This window comes from Dermacentor andersoni, chromosome 4, assembly GCF_023375885.2.
Source record: "Dermacentor andersoni chromosome 4, qqDerAnde1_hic_scaffold, whole genome shotgun sequence".
Classification (NCBI taxonomy): Eukaryota; Metazoa; Arthropoda; class Arachnida; order Ixodida; family Ixodidae; genus Dermacentor; species Dermacentor andersoni.
In genome coordinates this window covers 123,389,658-123,404,326 of record NC_092817.1, presented here as the reverse complement: position 1 = coordinate 123,404,326, position 14,669 = coordinate 123,389,658, and positions in this window count along the sequence as shown.

Sequence of the window (14,669 nt, the reverse complement as noted above, 5' to 3'; positions counted from 1 at the left end):
CTTGACACGATAACCGGGCACTCAAGATCATCGTAACACAGGAGAGGGCTATTCGTCTCTCACCTTCACGAGTGATGGGGCCTGGAGAGGAACTACGGGCGGAAATGACGGAGTCGGAGCCGCCGGCTGTTGCTGAGCTGGGTAGTGGGGCTGAGGCATGGCAGACGGGACGGGGTCAGGCGGGCTGTAAGGCGGCGCGGGGCTCGGGGCCAACGGGGTCGGCAAAGGAGGCGGCATAGGCGGTCCCGCTGGAAAAGCCGGTTGAGGTGGCGGTAGCTGCGAGGGTTGCGCCGTGGGCTGGTACGCGGGAGGTCCTGAGGAAAATACGTGCGCAGGTGCTGCATCGACGCATCTGTCGTAAGAACACGGTTCTGGGCTAGTTGGTACGGGACAGTAATTAGAGCAGCGGCCACCCTTTCGTTGTAGTGATCTTGTAGGCGCAAGGTTCTTGCTATTTACCATCTGTTGTGAGCCATGCGCCGTACCAGTACAGTACTTTGATCTCATTACTACAAAAAAAAAAGGCTGCTATTGTTCTTGTTTCGAAGTAGGAAAGGTTTTCTTTATTGCGATAGCAATTATAGGGGCATTCCAGGCGAATTCTTGAGCCGCCGTTGCCGTGATATTCTGTATACATAGTCTAAATGTAGTAAGATCCTATTGCGGCCCGCGTGCCGTGTGCTGTGGAGGCTAAGCAAAGCGTGCGAGGATGAGCCGAGAAGGACGGTGGCTAGACGCAAGCCGGGCGTCCAATGTTCTGCAAGGCGGGGAGAGGGCAGGTGAGCGCGCGTGTCCTCTTCTAGCACGGCCATGGCTGCGCATGGCTGCCTGCGTGGCTGATCGCATACACGGCCCGCACGCCCTGTCTCGGAGGTAATCTTCGGTGGCGAGAGCAAAGGCTGGGTTAGCCGAGAGGCCTTCAGGTGGGCTGTCTTCCCGTGCGTTTAGTGCTGGAGGTCGCGTAAACTCAAGTTTCGGAGATGCGTAGAGGAAGCACGAATCGTTTGCTCTCCTTGGTTTGCACTCTTCATCATGCCATCGTTGTGACGGCGGGTGTTTGCGGTCATCGAGTGAGATCTGTTCATGTTCGCTTGAGCGCGCATGAAACCATGCGTGGTAACCTGGTTTGTAAGCGATTGTTTACCATTTATAGCCTTACTTTCTGTAGTTGTCTAATATTTTGCTGTAGCTGTCAATGCTTCGCCTTTCGGGCAATGCTGCTACTCATTTTCGTTCTTCAAATGTTGGAACCGAGGTACACGGTCGTGTATCGTGGCAATTCTATTGCATTTTGCATATTGCATTGCCTGTGTTATCACGAGGGTCCTCCGGTCATACGCGGCGGATGATATGAAAAGAGTATAGAACCGAGCAAATGAAACACTTACATTGTACCGAACGACAAAGTTTTTCTAGGTTTGTGAGAAATGTTCGTTAGTGATTGGTCAGACTCGTTAATACGTTCCTTCACAATTGACTGGCACCGAATCAATGCTGCGGCGTAAGAACTTGGTCCGTATTCTGTAACGTTGTATTTAATTTTCCATTGTTCTTTTCTTGTCCCCCGGCGCTCCTAACGGTATATCCTAGTGATAACGGTGATAACGTCCGAGCCAATGAAGAAAGGCGAGAAGAATGGTAAATGAAATGTACTTGTAGGAAATACCGTCCGTGCTATGCAAAATCAGGCCCACGTTCTTCGTGGCCGGCATTCACAAAGTTGTACATACACTATAGCGTATAGCTAGTAAGAACTGACGCCGGCCAATTGCGACCGGAAGTGTATCATGCGAATTGGCAGCTAGCATTCTTACGAAGGGAAATCTTTGTGAATTGAGATTCCGACGTCAGTTCCACCTAGGCGAGTCCGATCACATACTTCCGATTTAAAATCAGCAGTTATGAATTGACCAAAGATGTAGGACATGGTTGCACGAGGCACAGTGGCACCGTCTCTCGATCGTAGACCGTTCGACGCTCCTTGGGCACCGCAGTTTAAAGATTGAATCTCTTGACAAATCGCAGTTATCAATTATAATTTCATTAAAATTGAAAAAAGAAAGACCCATATAGGAACACCTTCCGAAAGTTTGAGCACTGTGGTAATAATGCCCTATGATCTGCATCAGAAGTTATTTGCAGAACTGTCCAAGGTACTATGTGCACACAGGCAACATCCTTGGGCAGCGGAATGTAATTCCGCGCTGAGCTGTCTGGTTATTGACGGAATCAGAGAGTTATTCTTGCTTGGCACATGATACGCTGCAGCGATACGTGACATGCTGGGACCTCTGCGCATGCATGTCGTATATATACCGCGAATAACTGTGGCGGTTACCGCCGGTAACCGTAATAGCCACACTAACCCTGATTACGTATATAGCAACATGACAGCCCACATACAGCCCAGACCACCCGCTTCGATCCGAATTTGCGCTTTTTACTGGCTCTCCGCCCGGACAGCATGAAATTAATGGTAAAATCCGCCATCGCTTGGTCTGATCTCACGCTGAGGGCAAGGCATAAAGTGTGTTTTGTCGTTATCATTAAGATCAGCTGTTTGTATTGACGCTGCTAGGACTACATAGTCGGCAACGAGCCGTAAAAGTGGTTTCATGTCCAGTTTAGTAGATTGCACCACGACATTAGCACTGGCGCTGCTTTGGCAATGTGGAGCACTATAAATGCGTTATTGTTATCTGCATCATTAATTTACTACACTCCGCTCTAGTATGGCACGTGATGACGGTGGTGAGCAAACGGCAAATAGGCACCGAGCAAACGAGGTGGCGTGGGCGAACATTTATAAGGGCGTTCGTCTTTACTGCTGGGGAGGCTGCAATGAACTGCTGAGAAAGCGTACATAGGTGAGGCGAAGCTCCGCTGTCGCACTCCTGCAAACGCAGCTGGTGTTTACAACGTCAAAACATTTGTTGCGTCAATCCACCAACCATGTAGCTTGTACTGACAGGACGGCAAGCACATGCTGAGCAGACGTCACGGCGAAGATGACAACACCTTGAGGGAAATTTTTCCTTCCTATTGGCTAAGGAGTCCTGCAGCTTCCTCCACAGTGCTGCAAGGAACTGCTGATGTACAGTATAGGCTCCTGAAATGGAGGACGAAATAAACTAGGAGACAGTATTACGTCATTCAGCCAGTCTTAGCAAGCGCACTCTCCATAAAGCCACTTCCCTCGCTTTTTCCCTCGCAGTGTCGTGTCCCACGCAACCTCCTAGAGACAGTTTATTGGCTGAGAATGTTTAATTAGCAGTAGTTTTAACGCGCAAGTGTTTTATGGCGGGGTCCATGCTCGACTTCCTGTAACGGATGTAACAGATGTGACGCGGGCGCCAAGGAGAAAAATAGCTGGCTGGTTGCAGCACTGTGGAAATTACATGCATTCTTAGCCGATAGGAAGGCCGAATGCCCCTCGAGACGTGCTCATCCACGCCGCATCGTCTGCTCAGCGTCTGCTTGTCATCGTGTTACATGCTCCATGGTTGGTGGATTGACGCAAAAAATGTTTTGACGCCGTAACCATTAGCTGCGTTTACATGCATGTGACAGTAAGGCTTCGCGTTACCTGTACGCTTTCCCTGCAGTTACGTTAATTGCAGCCTCCTTAGCAAGTAGTACGGGTGAATGCCCTTACAAATGTTCACCTTCGCCAGGGCGTCTGCCCGGCTTCTACTTAGTTTTTGCTCGCTACCGCCATCACGTACCATGCTAGAACGGGGTAGTAAATCAATGATGCGCTGAACAATTAGGCTTTTACAGCGTTCCGAGTCGTCGACGCATCACCAATGCTAGTGCCTATGGCACCATCTGCTAAGTAAAAATCAAACAAATGTTACGGTTCAGTTCCGTGTATGTAGTCCTAGCATGTAAGAGTCCACCTAGTGGACTGTTCATTTCGGCCGATGCTGATTGGATGCAGCTGTATGAGTGAGGAGGAGACGAGAGGCCCCAGCCAATCAGCAGCGGCCGTAATGGACAGTCCACTATATAGGTGGACTCCTACAGAATACCTCCCCTGAACTATAGCGCTCTCTGATGTGCCGATACCGTGTTGGGCCTACACGTTTCGGCTTCAATCGTGTTGCTCACTGCTATCTCAATTTTTTCTTCCTCCATGGTTCCTAAGTAGTTTGATTATTGTAATGGAACGTCACTGAAATGATCAATTTGATCAGGAACATTCAACTTTACGCATTATCACGGTGCTCAAACTTCTCTGAATATGATACCAAATGTGTATTTTATTTTAAATTTCAATCAAATTTAATTGATAGCTGCGTTTTTTTTTTTCGGTGCCCATTCAGTTAAGCAGCGTCTAGCGGTAGCCCACCGAGAGAGGGTGGTACGCGTCTTCAACGATCACGTTCCGCTTTTAAATCTGCGGATGCAAGCTATGCTGGACAGGCCCGTTATGGGTGACGGCGGCATGAAAGGTGACGCGAGGGAAGCGGCAGCGTTCGGTGCTGGCATACCGGCTGTTGATCCCACTGGGCCGCAAGGGAGAAGGGGCATCGTGTGAGTAACGGAAGGACTGCCAGGGTCCGTGGCAGCTCGTTCCATCACTGAGACCGACGACATGTCGGGCGGACACATTCGTCCCGGGCTACTCCAGCGGTCTAGTGGATAGCTGGACTGCGACGGAGAAATCACCTGGCAAATGACGAAGATATAGCGAGCATAAGACGCGATTACTAACGTGATCGACGTTTCAAACACTGGGGTAACGTAACTGCAGTCATATTAGCCTCAGCGACGCGATTTCTGGGACTGACGTAGACCGATATCGTTAATCACTTGTTCATTCTGTAGCGAGCGTCCGTCACATCGTTGCCCCCGCCGTGGTGCTCATTGCCCCCTGCTCTTTCTTGGAGCCGAGACGGCTGCCCGACAGGGGCACCACAACTGGCACTCGGCAAACATGCTTTTACTTTTGCATAAAGCCAGTCGGCTCTCCGTTCTCAAGCTGTGGAAACATGTATTCCTCGCCTCCGCTAAACCGAGCTCCCAAGAGTTCAAAGCAAGCATGTCTTTACTTTCCGAAAGATTCCTTTCCTTCTGTAGCCCTTCGCCATTCGTTGCAAGCAGCAGTGCCGTTCTTTCGCATCCCAAGCTGAACTTGTAGAGCGGTTAAAATCTGCTATAGAAATTTAAGAACGTGAGTTGATGCTATAGTAGGTTAAGCCTACTAACGCAGCAGCGCAGGGTAGACAAATTATACAAGAAGCATGAAACTAAACACAAAAGCGCCGAACTAACTACTGAGTCATATTGCTCAGTAACTGACAACATATAAGCGCAGGATGTCGGTTAGTAGAAACATGAGGATAAAACTACCGAACTGATATTACTTAACTGGTAAACATATTTACCAATATGTTATTTCGCGGGTTTTGTTTCTCTTTGCTGTTCATATATTTCTGTTCTAAAATATTTTGTCAGAAGCTGTAGAGGAATATGCACACCATTAAGAATTGCTTTCGCGAGCGTCATGCGTTATGTGTTTTCTGTATTTTGATAGAGCGTTTCTGCCTTACTGCTGCAGCTGTAAGGATGTCATGTCTCCATCAGGCAACTAACTGTTCGGCTATAGCCGGGCCTGTGGGCAATATTGTAAGGTTATCCGAAATAAACCCACTAAGAAAGAATAAAATGCGTAACGCTGCTGCAATACAAAAGACTCGGTGAGTTTGTGGCTGTGCGTTACAGCTATGGCTCTCCTGCAGCAGCTGATGTACCTCGCCATGGTGAAATAACCCCACTATAGGTCATCTTTAACGCTCTTAGCGTAACCATATGTTTCGCACATTAATTTATAAGTACGGCTAAAGGTCATTATTTGTTGAACAAATTGACTTCTTTGAAAGCTACAGTATAGCAGGCTTAATGGCTACGCATAAGCTACCTCACATGAAGTTGTGTTCTCAGTTGTACAAGTTTTGTGGTTGTTGAATGGTTAAACCACAAGGTCAGGGGTCTATCTCGAAAGCTAGCGCTTCCATAAATTCGCCTAGCAACACTGGCATCCCTCCGGCCTAAGCTCCGCCTGTGTGAATTACAGGTTATATGAAGGAGCATGTAGGAATTTTCTTCACTATCCCAAATCCCGGTTCTGCTTTTCAATTTTGAAAAATATCTAAGCACCCGGCAAGGACAGAAAAAAGGACGCATACGCCACAATACCGGCTTCCGACAACTTCTTACTCCGGGAGGAACAGACACACACAAAAAAAAAAAGCTTCTAAACAGAACAAGCGAGAAAAAGTGCAAATCACCTATATGCAATTATATCACGCCACTACCACTGTATTCAATGGACCGGGCCCTGCAGCTTTACTGGCATCTATCAATGACGTTGTTCTAACGAATGGCGCTCCCAAACAAACGACATCACTTGCTTCGAGGATTTCTCTAGTCAACTGATAGCGATGCCAGTGTAACGACATTGTGCACTTAAAATCCGGGCCATACTCAATGACTTCCTAATCTTTCCTCCTAAGGAGCGCGCTGAAGTATACGTGGAACTTGAAGACCTTGAAAAAGTGGAGGCAGACGTTGAACATCGAAAGCTTTTGGTTTAGCTTGAGCCGTGTCCGTCATGCGGCTTGCGCAGAAAAAAACAAAGTGGCGATAGATTAAAGCGTCAAAAAAGGTTGCTTTAAAGCTCATTGCCTATCGTTAAGACATCGCCAAGATCGTCCGGCGTACACTCTTATAAAAGAAGGTCGCAGTATAGTTACGACCTAGTGTCAAACCATTTGCTACCTTAGTATAACAGCAGTTGGTAACAATAGAGATAGTAGCGTAACTGACTAAACAAGGTAGTCACTGTCACTAATAGCTGTTACTCAGCTACCGATTCTAAACGCAGTTAGCGCCAGTTAACACTAAGATTCTCATCTGCATCTATCGGATCAGCCGTGGTGTATTCCGCAGTGGGTCCGATATACGTGTTATACAATGCGAACTTTGAATCCGGTGATGCTAACTGCGTTCGGAATTCGTAGCTGAGACCCGTTAGTACCAGTGCCTTACCTTGTTTAGTCAGTTGTGTTACTAAATCTATCGTTACCAACTGCAGTTATACTAAGGTAGTAATAACCACACCGACATATCTTTTTTAAGAGTGTAAGGCTTCCCACAACATTACCGGAATGCCGCATAACCACCGCTATCGCGCATGCGTGGTGCAAAAAGTCGAGATCGACGACCAACGAGGACTCCCCATTTCCGACGGCGGTGTCGTTCGCGAAACAGAAAAGCCTTTCTGCGAGAACCCTCCGTTCGAAAACGGAGCCAGCGCACCTGCACCCCGGCCAGTCGATCGTCCCTGTTCTCGGCGAACGGGTTGAGCCTGCCCTCCGAGCTGGACCACTCGGGGCGAGGTCGGAACGAGGTCTGACTCGGCTGACCCCACTCTTTCGGTATGCGCCCCGCTAGGCCCGGGGGCCTGCCGGGGTCCGTGCGACCACCGCCGTAGTAGCCCGGACCGTCCTCGGGACCTCCCGCAGGTGCCGTGTGCAGCGACGACTGCGATGTGTCGCACTCGCGGGCGTACGCCACGAACGGGTCGGCCAACACGGCATCGTGTAGCGCCACTTGCAGGTAGCCGTAGTACACGGCGTACAACACGATCAGCTGCGGTCGCGCGAGGGAGCGCCGCGCGTGTCGATCGAAATTTAGTTTATTTCGTTTCATTTCAATGCCGCGAGGGGGGCTGTTAAAAGGGATGGACATTTCTCGCAACACTCAGAGCAAAGCGCATAAACAGCGTGAAAGCAGCGCGTAATACAGCTCGTCATACAAATAAACATAGAAACACTAAATTAAAAATTAAGCGACTAGCATCTCCGCCACACGAATGGGGCCGTCAATGTGAGACAGAAACGGCGAAACTAGACAAGGACAAATAAGCGAACGCGCACCGCGCGACAAGCGCTATCCTGCGGTAGCGTGTTTGTTTCTGTGCACTTGTTCGATCGAGATGTGCCAGCTTATGCTATGCTCGATAGGTACTGCTTCGTGAACGTCAGGGGTCAATCTTCTTTTGTCTTTTGCTCCAAGGCTACGCGTTAGGTCCGCTTCTGTCGTTGATTTTCATCAATGGCGCTTCCTCGGCAATCCACCCGCAGTGTTCATTACTTCGATTTTTTTTTTTTTTTTTTTTTTTGCCGACGGCGTGCCATTACACTCGCGTGGGAACACCGGCAGCCACAGCAGCCGCGAGCTGAACTTGTGGTATCGCGCAACGCCATATAGCCACTGGAAGAAAGCCGCTCGCCTTTGTCGATATAAAGTGGTCTCGATCGTGTTTTGTCACACCATATCGTAACCGCTAGAAAGAGAAAGGTTCGTATAATAACGGGCGCCAACCAATAGCGGTATCGAAGACGTTATTAGGGAAGGCGACTCGCCAGTGACTAATCGATTTCGCGAAACAAAAGATTTCTTAATTAAGCCAGTGTTGTTTACTTCCGCGCGTTGGATGACATCCCATCCAAAGTGAACAAATCATTCCCCCTTTTTTTTTGTTTTTGCCTTACGAAAAACAGCGACAGAAGCCAGTTTCTTGGCATTCAAGTGGAACATAAATAAGATGTTCTAAATAAGTGAACCCGAAGCTATTCTCAAAAGCTTTCGGTTTACCACGACCTACCGTGTATACATGCCTCGTGTAGTAAAAAACAGCGATATATTAAAGTCTAAGAATAATAATAATTAAATAAAAGCCACTGTAGGGCAGCGTGGAGCTGCTTTGAAACAATCCCATGAAATGAATATGCAGTAAGACGCCCAATAGGTACGGAATTGCTAACACAGCATAGAGAAACAACGCAACACACGAAAAAAGAAATCGGGGAACAACGGTACAAGAATAAAAGAACTAAAATGGAAGCAGCAACACGTATCTGAACTCAGGAGTGACGTTCAAGGTAGCGAAAGATGTGATATATACAGCCTCAAATAATTATAAAGTTGCTGTAACAATTTGTTCTGGTTTTCTAATAGAATCGCTTACTTTCCAAAAAAAAAACATAAATTGATACGGCATCAGTATTCTTGCGCTTCTATCGGATAATGAAAGATGTACAACGTTAGTATATGATTTCTGTTGTGTCCAACTTGTACGGCAACCTTATAGATCTAACGACACGGAGGGGAGGGGAGGCAATTTGTGGAAAACGTATATGGAATTAATGAAATACGTATGGAAAGTTTTCAGTAGAGTGGCAGTAGCACAGTTGCTTAAATATGCGCTCGCAGCCACCGCATCTTACTTATATATATATATATATATATATATATATATATATATATATATATACGCTCCATTATCGTTCAAGCGCGGCCGTGGCTACACATATGTTGTTGTTCACGGCTGTTAAGTTCGTATGCTAATAACTCAGCACCATTGGCCGTCGTATCACGTCCGTAAATATCTAATTACCGGCTACGAGTACCTTGATACAGTCTCTGCACCGATATGTCCTGGCCCACCCACATTGGCAAAGCTTAGCATCATTAGCAACAATTGATGATGACCTCCGGCTTGGTCACCTCCGCCGCAATCTTCGACTGGGTCCCGCTTCTGTCAAACACCTAGCTTATTGTACTTTCATTATAGACTTGTGCATGAGCCACCTGGGTTCCTCATCAAACCACTCGTATTGATATGCTAGAACGTGTACAAAACCGCGCTGCCCGACTTATCTACTCTGATTACTCCTTCACCTCCAGAACGACAGCCTTTAAGTCGAGAGCGAGCCTCCCTAACTTTGCACCTCGCCTTCAAATAGCTCCGTCTTTCTCTATGACAGAATTTTTTTTTCAGAGGTCTCCCCGGACTCCCAAAATAATATCAGCCTTCCGCCGCTCCAACTGCACCAACCGCCACAAAGCCGCGCATACAGTAGTACAAGGTGTACTACTGCTCATCTGTCTTCATCTTCCGTACGGACGTCAAAGTACGGGAACCGGCCCTGCCCCTGCTGCTGTACTTCATTTCAAACATATTCACTTCACACACTTTATTGCAGAACTCATCTACAACTGTACGCGCCCAACCTCTCATGTAAAACTACCTCGGGCGCCGTTGAGGTATTGAAAATAAAATTAAATAAAAATCAAGCCGATTCGTCGCATCCGTGAGAACTCCAGCGGCTCGAACGCTGGCGTGTCCTACTCTCCCGCAGGCACCAAAGGGAAGAGGGCAGCGGGACAAGAGGTTGGCTCTCTTTCCCGAGCGCTCCACCACAGCATCTAAACCTTCAGGCTCTCCAATGCTTTCGCGCAAGAGCACGTACGTCTCGATAGCTATAATAGTTGTCGTTCGGTGATAAACGTGCCCCGGCAATTCGGTTGCACGAGAGCTCTTGCCCCCTGCGTCGGCGCATTTGCATCGGCGATGAAAGCCCGGCCCCCACCGACCAACCGCGCACCAGCACCACCGACGGGCCCAAGAAACGGACGAATGAGCCAAAGAAAGTTATTCGCTTTCAAGACCAAGGCTTGTAGTGCAGTCGGTGCCGGTTCGATGCATTCTGCGAACCGGCAGCAGACATCTGGCTTTCAATTGGCTGCTACAGCAGGCAATGTACAGCCACATCTTATGCGCGTCTCGTTACGACCACCATAGTCGCTCGCGCACGAAGGACGTCGTTAAACAAGGCTATGAATCAATGGGAAAGGCAATTGGAGACGCCATAACCGCCTTAACGACTGACGCGAACCAGCGTTTCGTCCAATAAAGAAAGCGCGTGAATCATTTAACGCCGCTGCAGGCGCCACCGCGTGGGCGGCCCTGGAACGTATATTCTCAACTAAGCGTACACGTACTACGTACGACAAAGCCTTTGCGTGCTGCCGTTTATGTCGACAGCGCCGCAGCGGCTCGCGATGAGCAAAGTGTTGGCGAATGGGAGCTCCTGAAGGGGCGCGTTCCTTTTTATGACCATTCCTTTACGATACCGTCTTGCCCACGGGCGCAGAGGAACAGCCAACTCCCAGTCGTAAAATGCGCGCCGCGTACGGTCAGAGATGTCATTTCGCTGGCAGCGTAGCTGGCGTAACTAGGGTTAATTGCACGCTGTTCTTAAGACTGCAAGCACTGAAACTAGGGCAGCCAGACATGCGCATTGCTGTTGCAAGACGACAGACATCGCGGACTCCCAGTGAGCCAGCCGTGTTTCTCATGTGTATGTCACATGGTACATCGATTATTTCCTTTTTCCAACAAATTCCGCTTTAGAAGTCGACGCTCGCAATTAGAGCGATGTCACCCCTTCACATAGGTGGCACTGAAGGAGAAGACCTTGCTTGCATTGCATAGCACGAGGTTCAATTTGCTCTTCCAGAAAGTCTCACTAACTAGCTGCCTAATTACTTTAGGGCACGTTCGCGATCGCCGTATTGGATCCGAGCCGAACTAAAAGAAAATAAAGAAAGTCTTCATATTTGCGCAAGTTACAGATATTCAAGTAACGACTGCCTTTTGAAGCGATCTACATGAATACGCCGAATAATAGTGCCTGTCAGAGGCGAAAAACAAGAAAAGAGAGAAAACAGGAGGTACCTGTAGCGTCCGCGAATGTGGGCGCAGTTTGATAGATGGGGGTGCTCGTTTGACTGTCGATTTGTTAGCGAACGGCGCACAATAAGGACTTCAGTTGGAATTTGAAGCACTGTGCCAACCGACGTGAACGACATAGACACGTGTTTCTGAGCGCCTATAGGCACTTTCTTTTATTTGGCACCGTTTACAAGTTATTAGGCCACTCATTTACTGCATTTCGCCAACAATGCAGCGCTAAGCACCTGGGCGATAACGATATGTGTTGTCGCACAAGGCAAGCAATACTTCATTTCAGTGCACATTGGGAGCTCACTGAAAACAATTTACACAATTCCAACTGGTTCAGTTTTCTTGCTACATGTCAGCAAGATGATAACTTGGCGATTTAATTTCTTACTTTATGCCTCCCCTTACGTCCCCCCCCCCTCGCCACGCTTTTTTCTTTTTGCCTTCTAATCGCACCTTTAATTTCACCAGTTGCTTAAATATGCCCGTCTCATTATTGTCATTGTCTGTTTCATACAGCCGAATTACACCCTTGAGAGGGTTTTCTGTATTCAACTCCCACCAGGATGTGAGTTATAGACCAATTCGCACCCTTAAGGACCCTCAAGGTGTAAATCGGTTTGCAGTGATACACAACATGGGGTTGCTGCGAAACATAAAGAGGCTTCTCTCACTGCTAGCATTCGTGGACAAAACATAGTGTGTCCCATATTATTAAAACATATAAAGCCTGCCTTATGTCATTGGATGTAACAGTAGGGCTCATACCTCTACGCCGGAAAATATGACGCATCTAATGCGTTAACGTCGTCGCAGATCTGAACATATTTACTCCTCAACGAGTGGATCGAGCAACTCGAACCTTCGACCAGTGGGCGCCGCGCACATCCGCTCGCGCTCGCTACCGAAGCGAAGCATATAATATTTCGCATGCCGGAAGCACAAGGATTCGCAAGTAATAGCTTATTTGACGTAACCTTGCGTCCACAAGTCGCGGGGTTGTATTATACCAAGTAGTCATGCAACGCAGATGAAAGAACCAACTGCACCCTAACTTACAAAACGTTCTTAGGCCAATTTTTTTCTTCGTAAGAGAAAGTTTCAGCCCATTCTGATGCTGCTCATGTTGTTACCAAACGCACCCAGCCAATGACAAAGAGCACTTAAGAACGAGGGGCTGAATTCATAAATCTTCTCGTTTGTAAGTGCCCTTCATCATTTGCCAGCCGCCTTCGCTAATATTGTGTCCAGAATCAGGATTCGCTAAAATTTGCGCGTCCCAACAAGTCTGGTGTGACGTCATTTTTTTTAAATACGGGCCAAAAATCTTTGTGAATTCGGCCCCTGCACTGCGATATCGCTACCCTGTAAAATAATATACCCTTTTAAAAGCGAATAAGGGCGTAAATTATTGTGAGACTACTCTTACGGCATTACGCGTGTACCTTCCACAGCCCCGCTTGCTAACAAAAAAATGAACTGATGCCACACACAGTATGAAACGACGTTATGCGAAACATTTTACAGGCAGTTGCAGTTGGCTACGCAGCATTGTTTACGGTTCCGCAAAGCGTTGCCAGCTTGACCGATGGTGTCTGTATAAGCCCAGCATTTGTGTGTGTCACGCAATTACAGTGAACTTAAGTTAACGCAAGAGAGGAGGAGTGTGACGACAGCAGCAAGGTAACGACGGTTGCACGATTTTTACGAACCATCGAATTCACGTGAGCGAGTGGCATGCGGAGGTGCGAAACGGGTAAGAAACACAGAAAATAAATGTTCGCAGGCGACAACACCTGGTATAAATTGCAGAACACGAAGGGGTCACTTGATGACCTCTTTGTCACACAAAGACATGTCATGTCATTCAATATGGATATATACTGAGTGAAATAAACGATCACAATGGCATTATGTCTTTCATACCACTTATGTCATGACATACATGCCATATGACAAGCATGTGATGTCACTGACGTCATGACATGGCACGTGCATGCATGTTTTGTCATTCATATCATGCGCACATGACATGTCATCCATGTGATGACATTTGTGCCATGTCATACATGTCATGTTATGTATACATGTCATTCATATCCTAAACACCCAGCAGGATGTTTCTAATCACTAAAGAAAGGACCACGATGGCATCAGGTAATTTATACCATTGGTGTCGTGACGTACATGTCAAGATAAATATGTGAAGTCATAGATGCCATGACACGTCATTTATCTTAAGTATGCATGCCTCTCATGCCCCCCCCCCCCCCCCCCCACTTATTCTGAAATACTGTGCGTCCCAGCTAATGTTGGCAAAGCCTTGCAAAAAAAGGGAAAGAAAGAATAAAAGATTGGCGGATCCGACGCACTGTGGGAATACCACTTTTCAAAAGGGGACGCTCATAATATCCATCCATCCAAGGGGAAAGGAAGTGAAACATCGCGGAGAAAGAAGGTAGGCGGAGGCGCGCTGGGTTGAACTCACCTGGCAGTTTCTACGGTTTCTGTGTGCGCTATGGGCGTAACGAGTTCAACTTGCGATCGAGAGGCTGGACGCCTAGCGAAAAGCACGCAGCGGTGGCACAAGCGACGGCCGGTCGAACGCGATACAACCGACCCCGAAGTCGCCGCCAAGCGCTGGGTACGAGCTAGACGAATTGCCACAATGCAAACATCATTCTACGCGCAATGCACAAGAGGGGATAAAGCGACTATACGCTCGCGTGTGACGCGTGTTCACTAAGTGGAACGTCCCTGTAATTTTTTTATCATTTTTGTTGTAGATGAACAGCTTGGGTAACCTTAGCTTGGACACCCTATCTACTGTCTTGAAGAAATGACCACGACGGCATCACGACGTAGGAGGATGGGTGGATGGAGGGAGGGAGGGAGGGAGGGAGGGAGGGAGGGACAGACAGACAGACAGACAGACAGACAGACAGACAGACAGATAGATAGATAGATAGATAGATAGATAGATAGATAGATAGATAGATAGACAGACAGACAGACAGACAGACAGACAGACAGACAGACAGACAGACAGACAGACAGACAGACAGACAGATAG